The sequence below is a fragment of the Eucalyptus grandis genome, chromosome 3 (genome assembly GCF_016545825.1).
Source record: "Eucalyptus grandis isolate ANBG69807.140 chromosome 3, ASM1654582v1, whole genome shotgun sequence".
NCBI classification, from domain to species: domain Eukaryota; kingdom Viridiplantae; phylum Streptophyta; class Magnoliopsida; order Myrtales; family Myrtaceae; genus Eucalyptus; species Eucalyptus grandis.
Genome location: NC_052614.1, coordinates 55,310,669 through 55,330,021, shown reverse-complemented (window position 1 = coordinate 55,330,021; position 19,353 = coordinate 55,310,669). Strand labels below are relative to the sequence as shown.

The window sequence follows — 19,353 nt, the reverse complement described above, 5'->3', positions numbered from 1 at the left end:
GGCGACCTCCGGCGACCTCCCGGCTGGGTCGCCCGACCTCGGGCGACCTCCGGACCCTCGGCCGGGTCGCGCGACCCTCACGGAGGTCGCCCGACCTCGGGCGACCTCGACCAACGGCCGCCGGCGCTTCGATCCGGCTCGCCGGCCGCAGCCCTTCGCCGGCCGGCGAAGGGTTTAGCTGATTTTTCAAAAAAAAAGAAAATAAAATAAAATAAAATATATATATATATATATACATTATACCCATCAAAAGCTCATTGCAAATGTTCTTCTTACCAAACACACATTCAACACAAAGCTCATTTGCAAAATTTTTTACCAAACACTATCGCATTTTCCCAAGTAGCTTTGGGCTTTCAAGCATTTGCATTGGACTCAAAGCCCATTGCAAATGCTGAACCAAACGCAGCCTCACTCTGAACACAAAAATCATTGATCACTCAATTCCCCTTGACTAGATTATATGACAGTTTCTTTTATATGTACAATTTCGAGTGCTCCATCTCAAATCATAGTGAATTCTTTCATTGGTCTAATCATTAAAAAAGGCCCCACCCTTTCGCACAGATCATTGATTGGAAGAAGACAAGAAGTAAAATGAGTTTTTAACACGTCTCTTGTGCATTTTAGCATGTGAACTGGCCTAGGCTCTGCAAACAAAATCTGCACAAAATGGATATCTAATTCCCAACTCGTTGATCGTCCTTGCGCTGGACACCTAGTTTCAACTGTCTCCAGCTAAGTCAAGTAGGACACATTGCTCCTAACCCCAAGATGTGGCCATGGCATTATACTAAAATCTTGATCGGTTCTAATCTGATTAGACAAAGACATTGCTCTGAAGTTGTAATCAATAATTTTGACTGAATCGCATAAGCTTTCACCTTGTTCATCTCAGAATTGAGAGTTTAGTGGAACCTAAAATTGCTTGATGCCTACTTGTTTTGTGGGAAGCATTAACAAGTTTTGTTTTGCCGAGCTAACAAAGAGATTTGAGAACAAGTCAGTCTTATATACTTAAAATCAGGCTCCACTGTTTTATGACAATTGAGATGAAGTATATTGAGCAAGTCTTCTGCTCAAAAGATCATATGTACATTCCCCCTCTATTCAAGGATAGCTTAAATATGGAATCAACTCAAACTAAACTAATCTCTCAAGGATAATCAACGATGTCTTGAGTTCATGTTAAAATAATATTTACTACAATTCGTTCATGCCATCACCTTATGCGATAGACCAAAATTAAACAGGTGGCGTTGATGAAATTAAGAAAGCAGAATGAATAAAACCATATTCATAATCCAAAACTTGAGCTTCTCTAGTTTTTCTTCATCTAGAAGCTGCTGAACATTCATTGGCGGTCTTTTTAATGTTCAAATGAACCCTGGAGAATGATCAGCCATTTGGTAGAAAAGTAGTCCAATCCCATTTGGGAAAGTAAAGTTCCTGTAACTTAAGCATGCACAAAACTATAGGCAGCAATTTCCAGTATTACAACAAATGTAGTTCTTGCGCTGCCAGAAGATAAGGAAACAAACCAAGAGTGCATTGAGCATCTGTCATCCCAAAATATCATCCAAACAAAGGGGAAATCAAACGCACCAATTTTGGCTACAGAAATTGGGAGCATAAGAGAGTGCTCAAAGCACCAAAGCTATACACAGTTAATCCAATCAAAAGCTACATCACATGTTCTTTTTATTTCTGCCTGGACTTTTTGGCAGACTTTCGGCTCTCAAGTTTCTTTCTTGCAGCCTCAAACTCTTCTTCACTGGGTTCCTAACTCTGCATTCCACCACCATATTTATTCACCAGAGATGAAAACATAAAATCAAAATGCTCCTTCGCTCGCTACGGTGCTAAGATATAATTGCAAGAAGATCCTCTGGCTTCTTCTTCGCTCTATCAGAAATGGGAAACAAAGGTTAGCATTCCAATTCAAAAGAAGAACATACTACTAACAGTACAGTCAAGAAATCGAAGCAAAAATTATGTAGAATAGAAAGCCCAGTGCAGCTGTGTCACTCACTTCCCCCTCTTTGTAAGAGGATCTGTAGGTGGTTCAGTTTTGGAAATTTGCTTTGCCCACTTCTCGCATGCCTTGGTTGTCTTCAACGTTCCTGTAGGACACAGAGAAACAGAGCATGCATTAAGCACTATAACAGGATAGTGCACGCTACATTATCAAGCACGCATAAGATCTAGGCTACTAAACACCAGTATCCTCAGACCAGCATTATTTAGAAACATAAAAAGACAAAAAAGGATGCTGTCCAAAAAAGTAAATGAGCAACCTGTGCTAAATTTTATCACTGTGAAAGAAAATTGTTTTTTACATATTGACCTCACTGTTACTAAACTCTATAAAACACAATGAAGCCCAGCCTTGCTTGAAGTCTCAAATTCTGACTGAGGTTTAAGAGTAAATCTAACGGTCAAGAAGAGATCAAATTGTCAAAAAACCAACCTGCTGCTATTGCATCATCAATGATATCCTTAAAGCGGTGGTAATTAAGCTTGGGATCTGAGCAGAGCATCGAACAGAAAAACCTGTGAAGGAAAAAGTACAAAAGATTTCAAATACTTTTATGTCAGATAGGCATCTATAAGAAAGGAAAAAAGAGAGGAAAAAGGACATATCAACCCCACCTGTTCATGTTACCCTTGAATCTAAGATCATTCTTTTCAAAATCAAAACCTCTATAGTTTGCCTCAAACTCTTCGATGTCTGCTTCAGTAACCACCTGGATGAAGCCATGTCAGATAACTTCAAACCTAGAGATATTCATGCAAGATAATGTCATTCACATCAGAAAGATGTCATTCCAGGTAGAATATGATCAACCTTGTATACAGCTCTAAAATACTCGTGCAGATTCTGAGCGACTTCCCCTGCAAGGTCCTAAGTACCAGGAAGATAGATGTGAGAAAAAGCACTCGCAATAATGAAAGAAAACTCTAATTGCCCAATAATATAAACTATTATACTTGGGCTTAAAATATATCACAATTTGATCATCTTTCGTCACATTTTGGCTAGGCCATTTCAAAGCACAGAGTCTATGGACCATGCTATCTTAAATATATTCAACTAGGTAACATAATTTCTCTCTTTGCTTGGAGCAGCTATTTATCTATTGAATAGAGATCAAGACTTAATTCTCTCCTCTTTTTTGTGACTATGCTTCTGCAGAGATTCAGGTAGAACTCACAGCATACAAAGTGCAACTCATGTCGATTTTATTATTCGTCCAACATCACTTGAGATGCTAATTATATCTCATAAGCAACTTAACTGATCATTGGCTGTGATCTTTATTTAAGATGAGAAGCATTTCATTCGAATAGACACAAAGCAAATGGACTAACCCTACTACAAGCATATTATTATATCAATTAACTAGATTAAAACATCAGAATGTCTATACATACTCCGACATTCTCGGTCAAAATATGACAATTCCTTGGGGTCAAATGCACTCGCTGTAACAAATCAGAATGCCTCTGAATTGCAACAAGAGGTAGGAAACCAGTCCTTCAACCCAGTCGTTCCGTGTACTCTTCCCACATGCTTTACGATAACAATTTACAAGCCTCAGAAACAACCATAGAAAGACAAAAAAGGACTTACAGGTTTCGTTATCATTTTGAGAAAAAGCGTGATGCAAAAATTTCATTTTCATAAACAAATTGCTCTTTGTTGAAGGCAAATTCTCAAGACCTCATGGTTTCCATCAGTAATATTCACTTCCCTGCTCAATAATCTTCCTTGCAAGCATCAAATAGAAAAACTTGATTTTTGCTTACTGTAAAGGTTACGTAGGAAACACTATAACGACTATCACACTTGCAACTAAAACAATTCATCTCCACCTCAATGTAGCTCTCAATTCGTGAAATGTCATTGCCTCAATTTTGGCCGGGTCATTATTAGGCAACACGACTTCACCAATGCTTGCACCAGAATTTTTCTGCAGAAAAAATGAATGCTAAATGGTCAAGTCCCCAAAACAGGGGTGGAACGATAGGTTTGATTAAAAGACAATACCTTGACATGACTTTTGGTAGAACTAGGAACTGAAGCCAACAATCCTTTCAATTTATTCCCTTTCTTGTCCTTAGAAGTCGCCGCCAACTCAGGTGTCGACGAATTCGACACGCCTCTTTTGGACACCATTTCGCTCGCTCCGAGAAAGACAAATGACCAACCCAGAATCTCGGAGCAGCCGCGAAGCTACAACGTGCGAAAAAGTCAGCAACTTTTTAAGGAACCATAGCAAGGCTTAGCATCACAGAGCGAAACCCAGGATTCGAAACTGCCTTTGCATTGTCGCTTAGCAGTCGCTTTTGCTGAAGGACTGATCGAAGTGAAAAGGGTAGTCATCTGGAAAGAAAGACTATAACATTCACACCGGATTCACGCAAAAATGAGAGGTACCCGGACGAACCTCAAAGAAGGGGTGGCGTAACCCCTGAACCCTAGTCAAAATGCTTGCCTCGTGGATGAAAGAATGCACAGAGACACACTCAGAGAGAGAGAGAGAGAGAGAGGCAGTATGATGTTGCTGAGCAAGGAAGAAGAGATGCAGTACGAGGGCATACTCGAGACCTCACCGAACCGCGAAGGCGGATGCACCCATTTGAGGCACCTTTGGTCGAACGAAAACCATGTACAACATGGATTACTGACTTTCAACGCTCAAAATTTCTCGAGTCATGCCCCCTCAACAACCAAGCGGCCAAGAAACGATCCAAAACATGTGCAGAACGTCACGAGAGGAAAGAGGGAGAGAGCGGAGCAGAGGTCACGAGAGGGAGGTGAAAGGGCGTCGGCGACGGCGTCGGGGGCGAAGGCGGAGGGGCGTTGGCGTCGGAGTCGGGGGCGACGGAGGCAACGGGCGGGGGCGTCGGCGTCGGCGGAGGTGGAAAGGGCGTTGGCGTCACGGGCAACCAAAGTGGAGGAGAGAGAGCAGAGGCGTCGGCGGAGGGGGAAAGGGGGTCGGCGTCGGCGTCGCGGGCAACTAGCGGAGGAGTGAGAGCAGAGGCTACGGTGGAGGGGGAAAGGGCGTCGGGTTGGCGTCGCGGGCAACCAGCGGAGGAGAGAGAGCAGAGGAGGGGGAAGAGAATATGGAGAGAAGCACCTGCGTTTTGTTCTCCCGCAACGGAACGGAGAACGGGGAGAGAGAGAGAGAGAGAGAGGAGAGAGAGGATGAGTCGACAGGTCGCAGAGGAGAGATAGCGTCAGAGTGGTGAGTGAGTCCCGGGAGTGGTGCGCACAAATTTTGAACCTCTGACGCCGTCGTCTACATGGAGCCACGTGTCGATCACGTGTCGATCGCTGAGTGGTCTTACATTTGGCCTACGGGGAGGGTAAAACCCAGCCAATATTTTTCTCGGGAGGTAGGGAAGTGGGACCCATATGACGCGCTTCGTCCACTTAAAACATGTATGATAAAATTTTTATTTCTCGATTTCTCTGTTTCTTTGTTCCTTATAATAGGTTTGGAACAAAATCCGTTTGGTAATGCAATTTGATTTCTCTATTTCTGAAACAGTTTCTATTCCGAAATAGAGAAATCGAAAAATCGAAAAACTGAAATTTTTAACTTCTCGTTTTGAAATAAAAATCATAAGCTGAAATTAAACCATATAAAAGAGCCTTGTGCTTTTTTGCTAACTTAATTCACTCATAACCACAACTTCACAAATTATTGCTAATTTTCTTTTTCTTATTTTGCTCATGTTTTTTTTAAATTTTTTTTCAATTTTTTTTTTTATAACTTCCTCTTTAGATTGAAAGGCAATCGAATGGGTCCCCAATTTTCATAAACGACCAAAGTTCTTAAATGCTTACTTAAAAACAATGAGGCTCTTTCCTCCTAGAAAGAGCACGCGCATGGCTAGTTGGATAAAAATTTCTTACGCAATAGATGAATAAAAACGTGTCTAGAAATTTAACCTTGTTTCTTTACGGATTCAAAATTTTTGCAAAATCAAAATAATTAAATTGTTACACAATCTTGAATTTTAATTCGAAGGCAAGAGATCCAAGAGAATCTCTCTCTTTGCTATGCAAGGGCCATCAAAGGTTCATTGAGCAACAATAAAGAAATTAGGAATGAGCAATGGACTGATTCAATTTGATAATCAAAATAAACCAACCTTCCCCCGATTGGTTCTTAACCATAAATGTTACTTCAAGGTAGAATTCTCATATATTTCTTTACACCATCAATTTTATTTTATTGATAATCTTGTATAATACTAGTCTTTGATCAAATGATAAGGCTATATGGATGCCATTGATGGCACCCATATTCATGATTCCGCGGTACTTGTCTGAACCTACGCAGGATGAGCTTGCAAACAATACATTGACCGAGGATGGAAATCAAATAAATACGCTTAGGAAAACCATTGCCAATAAAATGGCAATGGATAATAATATGTCGTAATTTCCATGAAATTGTATTTTCAACTTTTGTAATGTATTAGTATTATTTCGACTATTATTTTGTATTTAAGGATTTCCTATATTGTTATCTAATCAATTTCTATTCCTATAAATAGAAATTTTATTCTGTTATCAAACGGATTTCTATTCCGAAATAAAAATTTTGAATCGTTATAAAACGGGTTTCTTTGCTCAAAAACTTGTCCGGGGAATAGAAATTGAGAAATCAATTTCTGATTAGAAATGAATTTCTAGAATAGAAATTTTGTCATGTGCGCCCTCAATGGGCTGGCCTACCCATAATTACAGGCATGACATTTGCTGTTTTGACTGAATAAAAAAAGCAAAAGATAATAATAATAATAATAATAATAATAATAATAGAAAATTTTGATTCTAGGTTAGCTCAACCCAGGCTCTAGCTGTACGCGTTTTTTGCTGTTTTGGCGGGTCAGCGAAGAGCCCACAAAAAGCCAAAAGCAAAAGGAAAATTATTTTTGATATTTGAATAATTCAATATTTTAGAGAAAAAAAAAAATCACTGAAAACTCTAAGTCATATTTACCTCAAATTTTCTTTTGTTCACCCCCCAACACATTTACCCCCAAAAAATTCTATGACATCAAAATCCTTGCAACATATTTACCTCAAATTTAGGTTAAATATGTCATATAAGTACAATGTTACGGTTTTTTGCATCATAAAAAATAATTTGAAGTAAATATATTACACAAATATAAATTTTAGGATTTTTTATGTCACAATTAAAATTTAAGGTAAATATATTGTAATGAGCATAGTTTATAGTTCTTTTTGACATTTTTCCCATTTTTGGAAGTTCGCTTTTGACAGCTCTATTAACATGTTATTAACTCATACTAAGTTAAAGTTATTTTACATATTTTAGGCTACAAATAATGCAATTTTTGTGAGAAAATATTTGGATTTCTCTCTGTTGACATGGATAAATTAAGAAAAATAGCAAAAAAAAAGGAAACGAATATGCCTCTCACACAAGCTTTAGAAGGTGGATGTCAAATTAGGAATACTATGATTTATTTCCTATTTTTAGGCAAAAAAAAAAAGTAATTACGGGAGTTTTAGAGATCATTCCATAAATATGAAAATATTGACAACTTGGGGGACGGTTAAGTTTTTATTTTTAGATTTTTTTATTATTTTGGGAGTTTTTTGAAATATTTTGAAAGGAAGATAGAAAGTGATGACAGATGCGAAAGTCAATCAAACACGGCTTAAGCTCCTTCAGACCTCTCGCGTGGCCTGTGGCGCCCGAGTTTGCAGGGATTGCTCTCTTATCTTCACACTTCCTTTCTGGCTCGGTCCAATTGAGTTTATTTATTGTATGTAACAATTCCGAATTCGCTTTTTATTTGCAAATTCATTAATCTCGTTCCGTAATAGTCTCCTCTTGTTTTTTATTTCCTGTAATTTGTAATGGAGAGGAGGCGGAAAGAGTCTTTGACGTTTAATAACAGAGATTAAATCTAATTTTTACCTAAACTTGTTCCTTCCAAGATCTACCCCTTTTTTCTATCCGAACACAGGAACAAATCTTTGTCGATGGCTACTCTCCCACTAAATAGATCTCAAAACTTTGACAAACTTCCTTTTTTTCTCCATACAAGTGTGAACAAGCCAAGGTTCCTCCCTCGATAAATCATAAGATAATAGCTCTATGAAGGATCTAGATGCCTCTTGCATAGTTGGAACCTACCTAATTAAGAACCTGAAACCTATCCAATTAAGAACCTGAAACCTATCCCTTAAACAAGTTTATTATTTTTTGGAACCTGAAATCTACCATGTATATCTTGGAACCTGGAACCTACAGATTCTTATTGATCCGGTTCTTAAGTTCTAAATTCTACCCTGGAATCATGCTCACCCCTAAAATTTACCTAGTTTTCTATACCCTATTAAGTGTGCCACAACCAAATGAGGACTCAGTGGCTATATCCAATTGTTGAAAGCCAAATTAATTCAGGTTTAAGTAGCAAAAAGGTACTTGTGAATAGAAGGTGAGCAATTTCAAGTTCTATCAAGTTTCACTTGAAATCTAAAATCTACCCGTTGGAATAAGTTCTCTAATTCCCCATTTATTGAAACTTGGAACTTCTCTTGTATATCCTACAATCTAGAACAAACCCGCACCGGTCTGATTCTCTACTTCCAAGTTCTACAATAAAACTATGCTCATCCCTACAATCATAGCCTCTCTACTTTGTTTAGCTTATTCCTGTTACTCACGTGTAACACTAATAACCTTTCCTCGACATGAGAATTACATATAAACTCCTTGACCTTCCGGCACTAAGCAGGCGTTAGCCCCCATACATGGTCTTACAACTTTGTAGAGACTTGTATTTTTTATATACAGTCGGCCTGGTCACCGTAAACCCCTTTGTAAGCTCTTTCTTCTTGTAGCAATTTATCTCTTGTGGCATTTCAAAAGAGACGAGTCTTGGAACGAAGGCCGCTACGATCATGCTAATAGCCAATGGATTTTGAGCCCTCTAAAGTCTCTTGAAAAAAACTAGGACATTTGAGTAATATTTTTTTGTACCACTTTGAAGAAATGCCAACATTGATAAAGTTAAAAGCTCAAGATAAGTCCTCACTTGCTTTGGGCTTGTAACATTTTCGGAAGGCAGCTTCCAAGGTTGATTCGCTTTTTTTCATCCAAAGTTGCCTCAACTGGTATTTTCATATTCTTGGCTTGCCCTTGCTCATGATTGTTCTTCTTCTCCAACCGTTGAAGTTCTGAGCTTTTTGTGCTTGGTTTTCTGCCAAAGGTCGCGACGCCTGGGTTTTTGCTCGGTTCATCATCTCCAATGTCACCCTCGCTTGCGACTGTTAGATGAGATCTGAAGGTAGAGTGTCGATGCGGTCTCGCTGGTTGGATCTCTCGCCTCTGGCTGGACCTCCGATTGGATTGGCCAGCGATACATGATAGTCCCTGCAGTCTCCACGTTCCTAATCGGTGCACTTCTGATGGACCTTGCTCCATCCTCCATGTTCCTAATGGCTAGGAGGGTGGTCGCGGGAATTGATGTTGGGTACGCCCTCATGATCCCCCAGTCTATACCACCAAGATCTCTCCAGCAATGACCCGGGATTCCTGTCTTCGTTGCCTCAAGTCTTTATCAATGTTGGGATTTTACTTGGGTATGTATCCAACTATGCCTTATAAGCCTACCGGTTGATATAAGTTGGAGGCTCATGCTTGGGTTAGCCAGAGTGCCGGCAATTGCGATCAGGGCAGGCGTGATGACGATACCAGAGTCACCAAGGTGGCTAGTGATGGAGGGCAGATTCGAAGAAGCGAAGAGGGTGCTGACCAAGACATCAAAAGAATAAGATGAGGTAGAAGCTGAATCGAGGCTAAATCAGATGAAGACCGACAAAGGGGTCGATCGATCCACGGGCCCGCTTTGGCCTGATGGCTCGGGCAGGGCTTCGGAAGGAGGTCCTCCGGAGGCGCATCCGCCTGATTCTCATGGCAGCCATTGGACTTAACTTCGTCATGCAGGCGTTAAGGAATGCCGCCGCGTGTACTTTAGCAATAACCAACAGCCTTTAGGGGTGACTATCATAATGGGACTTGCCAAGATATTCTTTGCCTTTGCTTCGGCTATTTTCTTGGATCATTTTGGGAGGAGGCCTCTCTTGAAGCTGGGCTCGGCTGGAATGGCGGTCTCCCTGGCGGGCCTGGGCCTGGGCCTGGGTTCAAAGTTCCTCAAGCGATCCGGGACCAAGCCGATGTGGGCCATCATGCTGTGCGTGGAGGCCGTCTGTGCGGACGTCTCCGCTCTTTTCAATAGGGCTCGGGCCCATCACTTGAGTCTACTCGTCCGAGATATTCCCGACAAGGCTGCAGGCCTGGGGCATGAGCCTGGCCACAGCGGTGAACCAGGTGGTGAGCAGCACGGTGGCGATGTCGTTTTTGAGCATTTCGAGAGGGATAACGTTTGGCTTATATTAGTTCCGGATAATTGAATGTGCCTCAACGAGGAAAGTCCGTATTTGGACTTGGATCGTTGTTGACTCGGAGAAGTCCGAATTTTGTTCAGAAAAGCAAGAAAAGGAAATCCAAGTAAGTCGGTCCAAGGAAAATCTAAAACGGAAAGTGCTGACCATTGACCAAATTTGGAATCTTGAACGCGATTTACGTGTCCATGCTGCAGTAGGCCTATGTAGGCTTGTCTTGGCAGTTTATATAATCTGATTGAGGGAGCGCTCACACGCCATTGTTGATACGAAGTCTTGAAGTGCTGAAAGAGTGCTTGAGAAGCGTGGGTTATCTTCCTGTCATTCGTGCAGCAAAGCTTATTTGTGCAATTACATCCGAGAAGAATTGATGTTTAAGCCGATTAAATTTTGTGTTAAGATTTGCGTATAATTCTTTTATGTGATTAAGTGATAATTTCGCAAGAAATTAGAGGGTTAAACTCCACGTGAGTTATTAGGTGTAATTAGGGCTTGGAAAACACTAAGAGTGTTTAAGTGACTTGAGTATATGATCTTCATTGTATCATTTGATCTATAATGAAATTCATTGATACTCTCCCCATGGATATAGGTCATTATAACCAAACCACATAAATCTTGAGTAAGATTTAATTTTTTATTTTGTATATTTTATTATTTAATCGCTTGCTTTCCACTATAATTGGTATCATAGCAAGACTCGATTAAGTTGAAACAAATCGATGACGAAAGAAAAATGAAAAGTGAGAGTTGACAGACTTGATAGGAATGATTTTAGATTTGGGAAGATGCAAATTAGAGATTATTTCTACCAAATGAAACTACCATTGCCCATATTTGAGGAGAAGCTAGAGTCAATGAAGCAAGCTGACTAGGAATTATTCCTTACTAGATAAACGAGCTATGGGTGTAGTTTGGCTAACGTTGGCTTGTAACGTTGCGTTTAATATCGTGAAGGAGAAAATCACAACCAATTTGTGATGAAAGCACTATCGAATATATACAAGAAGCTCTCTACGATCAACAAGGTCTATTTGATGTGACATCTATTTAATTAAATATGAGCGAACATGCGTTAGTTACATATCATATTAATGAATTTAATGTGATTATTAGTTAATTGAGTTCAATTGAGATTAACTTTGAAGATGAGATACCTACTTTGATTCCGTTAGCTCCATTACCTGATAGTTGGAATACTACTGTTATCGCTATTAGTAATTCCCCTAGGTCAATAAACTTCATGTTTAATTGGGTTTGAGATTTAATTTTAAGTGAGGCCATCCGTAGAAGAGAATCTGGCGAACTTGTATTTACTCCTTTAATAAATGAAAATAGAGGAAGAATTAGTACTTGTGTTAACAGGAGTAGTATAAACATAAACAAACATAGTCAATCTAGGATTAGTGATGCTGTCTATTGGAGCTGTGGCAAGAGATGACATCTTAAAAGGAATTGCCTTAAACCGAAGAATGAAAATGCTAAGAGAATTATGGTTGATTTTGCATATGATGTTGCATCTGTAGTTAATGGTAATTCGAATAATGTTGATTTTGTCTTGTTAATATCTAATGATTCGTCATTTGATGGACATATTATTAGGTTATGCAAAGGAACCGGGACTCGTCCAGACCACCGAGAACTGGCTTGGACCACTCGGAACCGGACTAGAACCTCCTAGAATTGGTGGTTCTTAAGAAAATCAGCCCGGATCCCATTTCCAATTAATGGGAACTTGTAAGTACTGATCTGGTTCTAAGTTCCATGGGCGATCCGCCCACCCGCCCACCTAGATCGAACGGGTTACATTATAATAATATTAATTTTTAATGTTAATTTTTTTTTCGAAACTAGCAAACCCAATCTCCATCTCATCTCAGTTCCTTTGACTCCATCTCGTCTCTGTCTCTCTCAGTTCAAACTCTCCTCCAGCTCCCTCTTCCTCTCCGATTAACCTCTGACTTTGCTCATCTCTCTTCGAGTCCTATTGCCTCGGCGAAATGGTGAGTTGATTCTCTTTTCCTCCCTCAAACTTGAACTCTCCTTCTCCTTCTTCTTCTTCTTGGTTTCTTTAATTGAGGATCTTGAGGCTGGATCGTTGGAGACACAAAACCTAAGTGGGCGGTTAGGTGGGTTGTTTCAAGTTCGCAATTCGAGCTCCTCATTCGATTTGTTCCATGAGCTAAGCTTGATCTTTGAGCGCGTTGGGTCGTCGGCATCAATTTGGATTGATCGGTTGTTTTGGCGAAGGGGAGTTTGTGTATGTTTTTACATGGTACTTTCTTCATGGGTAGCGAGTGTCAAGGTGGTGTTTTTGAAAGTTTGATTTCGAACAAAAATTTCTGTCTTGCTTCCCATGTACCCCCACTTTTTGTTGCTGTTAATCTCATCTTTTCTTGGTTCTTGTTTGGATTCATTGTTCTTTCGTTCCACATTGCTTCCATTGATTCTTTTGGGTACTCCACAATCTGTTCATCTTGCTTGATTCAATTCTTATTTGGATAAACTATCTTCTTTTGGTGTGGTGTTTTGATGTTGAACCCTGAAGTAATGTGCTTCAACGAAAGCTAAAAGTGATGAACAGCATAGATGGCCTCCTCCCCTTGCTCTCTTCTTTCCTCAGTTTTATGTGTTTTCTTATCCCTATTGTAAATGGTTCTTTTTCTTTTTAGTTTTTTAGAAAGTTGGACTATATATTGAGCTCCTTATTGTACCATTTTATATCTGTTTTCCACTATGAGTGAAATATGATTTAGCTCCATGGGAAGTTTTCTAGTGTTGGGGGCCTAGGGTTAATGTGATTGCTGGAATTTAGTAAATTTTGTGGTTTCTAAAGATTTTATTTTGAATCTCAATAATCTGATAAAATTTCTTTATTTCTTTGGTCTATACTTGTTTCACAGTTGTAACTGTGATGATCTATTTGCAAAAGTTATTTACTCTTTAAATGCAATTTGCGAGCACTTAAATAGATTATTTGTTAGCCAAACTATGCCGAGTGGTTTCTTCTACTTCAATGCCTTGGGAAGATTAGATGATCAAGTAGTAACTTCTATCGATAGCAAGTTCTTCAAGCTTAAGCTTTTTACTTATCTCATCAGTTACATCATAACTACATATGTTGTATAATGCTAGGAAGGTAATGTTCTGAGCGTCTCTTTCGGAAGATCCTCATAAATAGGCCAAATCGGGAGGCGCAAGTAGTTGAAAAAGGCATATGGGTATAGTGTGGTGGATTGGCAGTTTAGTCGTTGTTTGAGACCCGACATGTTTGGTGGTGCGCAGATCCAACGTTTGATCCGTCAATGATTTTGTTTTCTTTTCTTAAAGGGACATCTTTTATGGAATCTTGAATTGCTTAGGGCGGCCCTTTTGTCCTTTCTCTTTTTGGTTTTAAGAGGATGCATTTGGATAGAAAAAGAGGGGATCAGCGGTTATAAGTGGTCCTGGATTTCAAGATAAAAATGGGCCTGACCTTGCAGCTGGAAAGATTTTTTTTTTTATAAATAAATTATGTTTGTATGGAGGGGACTTTATCAGAAGAGATCTAACTATTTCATGGAGGGGTCGATGATGACGAGGAGAGGCCCACCTTCAAAATCAATTTTCATCCCTACTTTTTCATATGATATATTTCTATTTCATGTTCTTGGTTGGACCTTCATATTCTCGTACCCTCAAATTGAAATTGCTTCAACAATAAAGAAAGGAATAGAGTGCTTTAACTTCTGGGCAATAGCTAATCTTTTTTTAATGTCATCCGAAAATAAATTTGGATTCCATTCTGCCTTCACTTGTTTCATTTGTCTACTTCTTTTTTCTTTTTTTTTTAACAATTGTTGATATTGTGCACTCTTTGTGCATTTTCCTTTCAAGCCGATGTTTGTCGTGCATATCAGTTTTTGAAGAAAGGAGGGCTGAAGGATGAAAATACTGTTGTTTATATGTCTGATGACATTGTGTACAATGAAGAGAACCCCGGGCTTGGAATTATTATTAACAGTCCAGTTAGAGATATGCTCATGAAGGAGTTCCAAAGGTCTGTTTTCAAATGCCTAGTCTAGTCACTAGTTTAGGATAAAAAGATTTGTCTAGATTTGTCAAAGGTCTGTTTTCAAATGTTAAGTCGCTAGTTACTTTTCTGGTGGTAGGATTACACTGGAGAGGATGTTGAAGTTTACAACTTTTTCTCAGTCGCCCTTGGAAACAAGACCACTCTTACAACAGGCGGTGGGAAGGTTGTGGACAGTGGTCCCGATGTTACTATCTTCATCTCCTAGACTAATCATGGTGGCCCTGGTGTGCTTGGTTTGAACTTAGTAGTTCCTCAAGATGACTTCCATTCGTTGTAGATCGTCTTCATGTGTTTATATGGCACATGTTGAGCTGAACTGAGATATTTGTACTAAAGTCACAGAAGTTGGATTGGGCTCCATATCTCATTTGCATCCCTTCCCCAATTTAGAATTGATTTATATAATTGTGTTCATATCATAATCTCACATCTGACATTGACGTTTAACAGCCCACCAGTCCTTTCTTATATGCTGATGATGTCTTCAAAAAGAAGCACGCGTCTGGGACATGTGAAAGTTTGGTAAATTTAAGTCCACTAAAGTAGTTTCCTTCATACATGACGTTGTCAGAAACTTTTCATTTTGTTCCCTGTGTTATAAACACTGGTATTTTACCTTGAAGCTTGCGAATCAGGAAGTATATTTGAGGGCCTTCTTCTATAAGATTTGAACATATACGCAACAACAACAGCTAATGCAAAAGAGAGCAGTTGGGGCACCTATTGCCCTAGAGTGCATCCTAGCCCTCCAGCAGGATATGAAACATGTCTCGATGACTTGTATAGTGTCGCTTGGATGGAAGACAGGTGTAAATCCTTACTTTCTCATTCATGCCTTTGGATGAGAAACACATGCCATTTGGACTCTTATTCTTTCTAGATTAGGGGTCCTTGTTTCAATAGCGACATCTTCTCCAATTTGAGACTGAGAATTTTCATAAGTTGGATCACAGCAATGTGTATAATTATGGTCCATGTATTTCCAGTTGTTTAGATTTTATCAAATGATCTGATTTTGGACTGTTTGTCTTGCGAATTGAGAATGGAGGAATCGAAAGCACAGTTGAAAAGCCATGATTGGGTCCATTTCTCATTGTTTTATTGCGAAGATCAAAAGAAAGATCAAAATAATTTTCATTAGCACAATCTCCTTTTATATGATTTTGAAGATGTCAACTACAAAATTTATTGGTTAAAGAGGCAGTCAATTATGCACTATATCCTTGGCTTGGTAATAAATATGTATCTTAGTTGCTGTTTATATGGATTTAAGATCTACATTTTTTGGTGTTGGGCGTTCGACTGGTATAAGTTATCCTTTGAATATTCTAGTTGCTTGTTTTATAAGGACTCATCCATTGTTTGCCTTTTTAGCCTGTGTTCTGTTGTCTAAATAGGAAGATTTTCCCCGTGTTAGATTTTTAGGGCTTGCTGATTGGTATCTTCTTTCCATGAGTATATGGTTACCTACTAATCTAATTTCTTAATAACTACTACATGATTTATTAATAAAAAAATTTAGCTTATAGGGACGTTGAGGTAGCTCTCCGTTTTTCTAAGCATGAACTTTGTGTACTTGCATTAAAAAGCATTTCCATTGCAGATAGCTAATCTGCCGGCAATCAAGAATTCTGATGATCCGACGTTTGCAAATTTAGACAGCTGAAAATAAAGAAAAAGAGAAAAGAGGAAGGACATAACTTCAATGGTATCAGATGGAACTTGACTGAATATTTCTTATATTTCAAGTCTGGATGTGCATATCAAATTTATGCTCAATGTGACTCCAGGTGTACTTGGTACTCGTTTACAAGCCTCTTTTCCATTGAAATGGTTGGATCAGGTTTATGTCTTTTGATTGGCTCTTTAGATATCTAAGCTCAAGTTTCATAGCTATAAAGCCAGTCATAATTTCTTTTTGTTTATGTCTTTGTGAACAGCGAGGTACATAACCTGTGAACCGAATCTCTGTGCCTGCAATGCCAACTGGTAAGGACCTTGCTACCTTCATTGTGTTGAGCAATTAGGAAGAAAGTAATGTTTATTCTACCTCTCATTTTTTAGAAGATTTGCTTCCATCAGGCAACTGAGCTCCCAAGTATGTTTTCAACAAGGGAGTAAATTTTCCAGCATGTGCAATGCTGGAATCCGGACTGAGCAAATGACCGAGGCATCAGGCCAAGCTTGTGCTCGCATACCATCTAGTCCCTGGAGCTCTCTTAGCAAGGGATTCAGTGCATGAGTGAAGTGGGAATCATTCCAAACCAAGGATCCACTTGCCATGCTTAAATCTGCCACATACATATTCCTACCATATATCTTGAATGGGTTGTTTGTCATTGCTTCGCTGTGAATATGACTCGGAAGCACATATCTCGACTTGCTTGTCACATAACATGCTTTAAATAATGGATGATCTCGTGCCCGTTTCGCACGATTTGAAGTACTGTAGCTCTGAAAATAACTTATGGTGCATGTGGACTCCAGCCTAATTCTAGTATTTGAAAGTGGTATAGATTGTCTGCAAAAGAGCCCTCCATCCTGTATGAAATTAGACAATTTCCCCCAAAAGCTCAAACTGTTCTATTAAGGTGAAATTTCGTTCTTTGTTGACCAAATACTTCATGAAATTTTGTGGGATCACCATCAATTATTTAAAAACTTGAATTATTAGATAAAAATATGATTAAATATTTAAATATTATAATGTTCCCTCTCACATGTAGGCTAGATTTGGCCAAGTACAAGTGCAAAGGTATATAGCAAGGGAGGCAAATAAGGAGTTTGGAAAAATTTGGACTTGGAGCTCTGATTATGATATTAGGGGTGCATTTGGTTCAGTATTTTGAAAACCCATTAGAGATATACAAAGCAGTTTAGCTTAAAGGGTTTTGGGTAAATGTAAAGGTCATTTGATAAACTATGCTTTGAAAAGCAACATTGAGAGGAATGTAGTTTAGTAGAAAACACATTTAAAAAGCTAATTGGGGTGATTAATGTTAGTTTTTAATTATTATTTTTTTGGTAAGGTAAGTATGTATTAGCTTTAACCAAACTATACAAAAGGAGGTCCTGGCACCAAAACTTACACTCAAAAGACAAACTAGTTATATATATATTTTAAATTGAAAAAATATATATAATTAAAAAAAAAAAAGATCAAACTCTTTGTCGGTCACTGGCGCCTGACAGCTCTCAATCGAGGTTATCCATGGTTAGGCAATGCCGACGAGGTCACGCGACCTTGGCAACGGTCGCTAAAGGTTGCCCGAGGTTAGGTGACCCTCACATGACCCAAGCGAGGGCCACCTGAGGTTGCAAGACCCAGGCAATAGTCGCCTGGGTTGCACACTGCCTGGGTTGCTCGAGTTTGTGTGACCTCCGAATGTCTCTCGCCAAAATCACGCGACCTTGACCAACGGCCACCGACATCAAATCTAGCTTGCCAGCAACCATAACCCTTCGCCAAACCAGTGACGGGTTTGGTCACTTTTTAGTAAAAAAAATAATGAGGGACAAAATCGGAAATTTGAAGAATTGGTGAGGATAGTTTTAGAAAAAAAAATGGGTTTTGGCATTTGGTCAAATGATGAAAATCTAATGCTAATCCCTACTAACATTAGACTTTCAACCTTACCAGTGTTGGTTATCACTTGAAAGCTCATTCAAAATGGTTGCCAAATGGTTCAACACTTTCCCAAGGGGTTTTGGAAGTCGAAAACCCATTAGAAATGCCGAATCAAATGCACCATATGTAAGATATCATAAACCACTACCTAAGTTTTTAGATGAATGCGTGATTTCACATTTAAGCATTGTAACAATCTTAGGAGAGAGATAGTCCAAAATAAAAATTAAAAAGGAAAGTTACTCTATCTCTCAAAATTGAAAGCAAAAACCAATTATGGGTGCTCAATTATTAACAACATTAAACCACAAATGTAATGCCCAACTTGCATAAGGTAAAATTTTGTTCTTTTTTGATCGGATACTTTGTAAAATTTTATGAGACTGCCATCGACTGCTTACAAACTCAAACTATTATAAGAGGGGTTAAACACTTAAATATTATAATGTTCCCTAGCCCACGTAGGGCAGATTTTAATCTAATATTGATCACGAAGATATATAGTAAGCAGGGCACATAAGAAGCCTAAAAGGATTTCGACTTGGACCTACTACTTTAATATTATATAAGATCTTGTAAGATCACTACCAACTTGAGCCTTTAGATGAAAATGTGGTTTAATATTAAGCATTATAACAATCCAAAGAGAGAGAGAGAGAGAGAGAGAGGGAGAGAGAGTCCACGATAAATAAAAATTAAAGAAAGCAAAGTTACCATATCTCATAATTGAAAGCAAAAGCCAATTCCGGGGCTCAATTATTAACAACGTGAAACCACAAATGGAATGCCCAACTTGCACTTTATTAAGGTGAAATTTTATTCTTTTTTGTCCAAAAACTTTGTGAAATTTTGTAGGATTGCCATCGACTATTCTTAAAACATTTAAATAATATAACGTTACCTTACACGCGTAGGCCAGATTTTAGCCTAGTATTGAGTGCATATATATAGTAAGGGAGGCAAATAGCCTAGAAATATTTGGACTCGAACTCACTACTCCGATACTATGTAAGATTTCGTGGTACCATAGTCAATTATTCTAAAATTCCAAACTATTACATAGAGGCATACTTAAAACAATTAAATGTTGAAATGCTCCCTCTTGTGCCTAGGTCGGATTTTGGCCTAAGCACGAGAATATATAATAAGGGAGACAAATACAAGGGCTAGAAAAATTTGGACTCG

General features: G+C 38.9%; 3 pseudogenes; 2 read left to right on the top strand and 1 right to left on the bottom strand.

Annotated features, from left to right (window-relative positions):
* Window positions 1-1,701: 1,701 nt before the first annotated feature.
* On the bottom strand, window positions 1,702-4,180 carry LOC104438343 (annotated as a pseudogene).
* Window positions 4,181-8,413: 4,233 nt separating this feature from the next.
* On the top strand, window positions 8,414-10,603 carry LOC104440394 (annotated as a pseudogene).
* Window positions 10,604-13,682: 3,079 nt separating this feature from the next.
* LOC120291972 lies at window positions 13,683-16,559 on the top strand (annotated as a pseudogene).
* The last annotated feature ends 2,794 nt before the right edge of the window (window positions 16,560-19,353 follow it).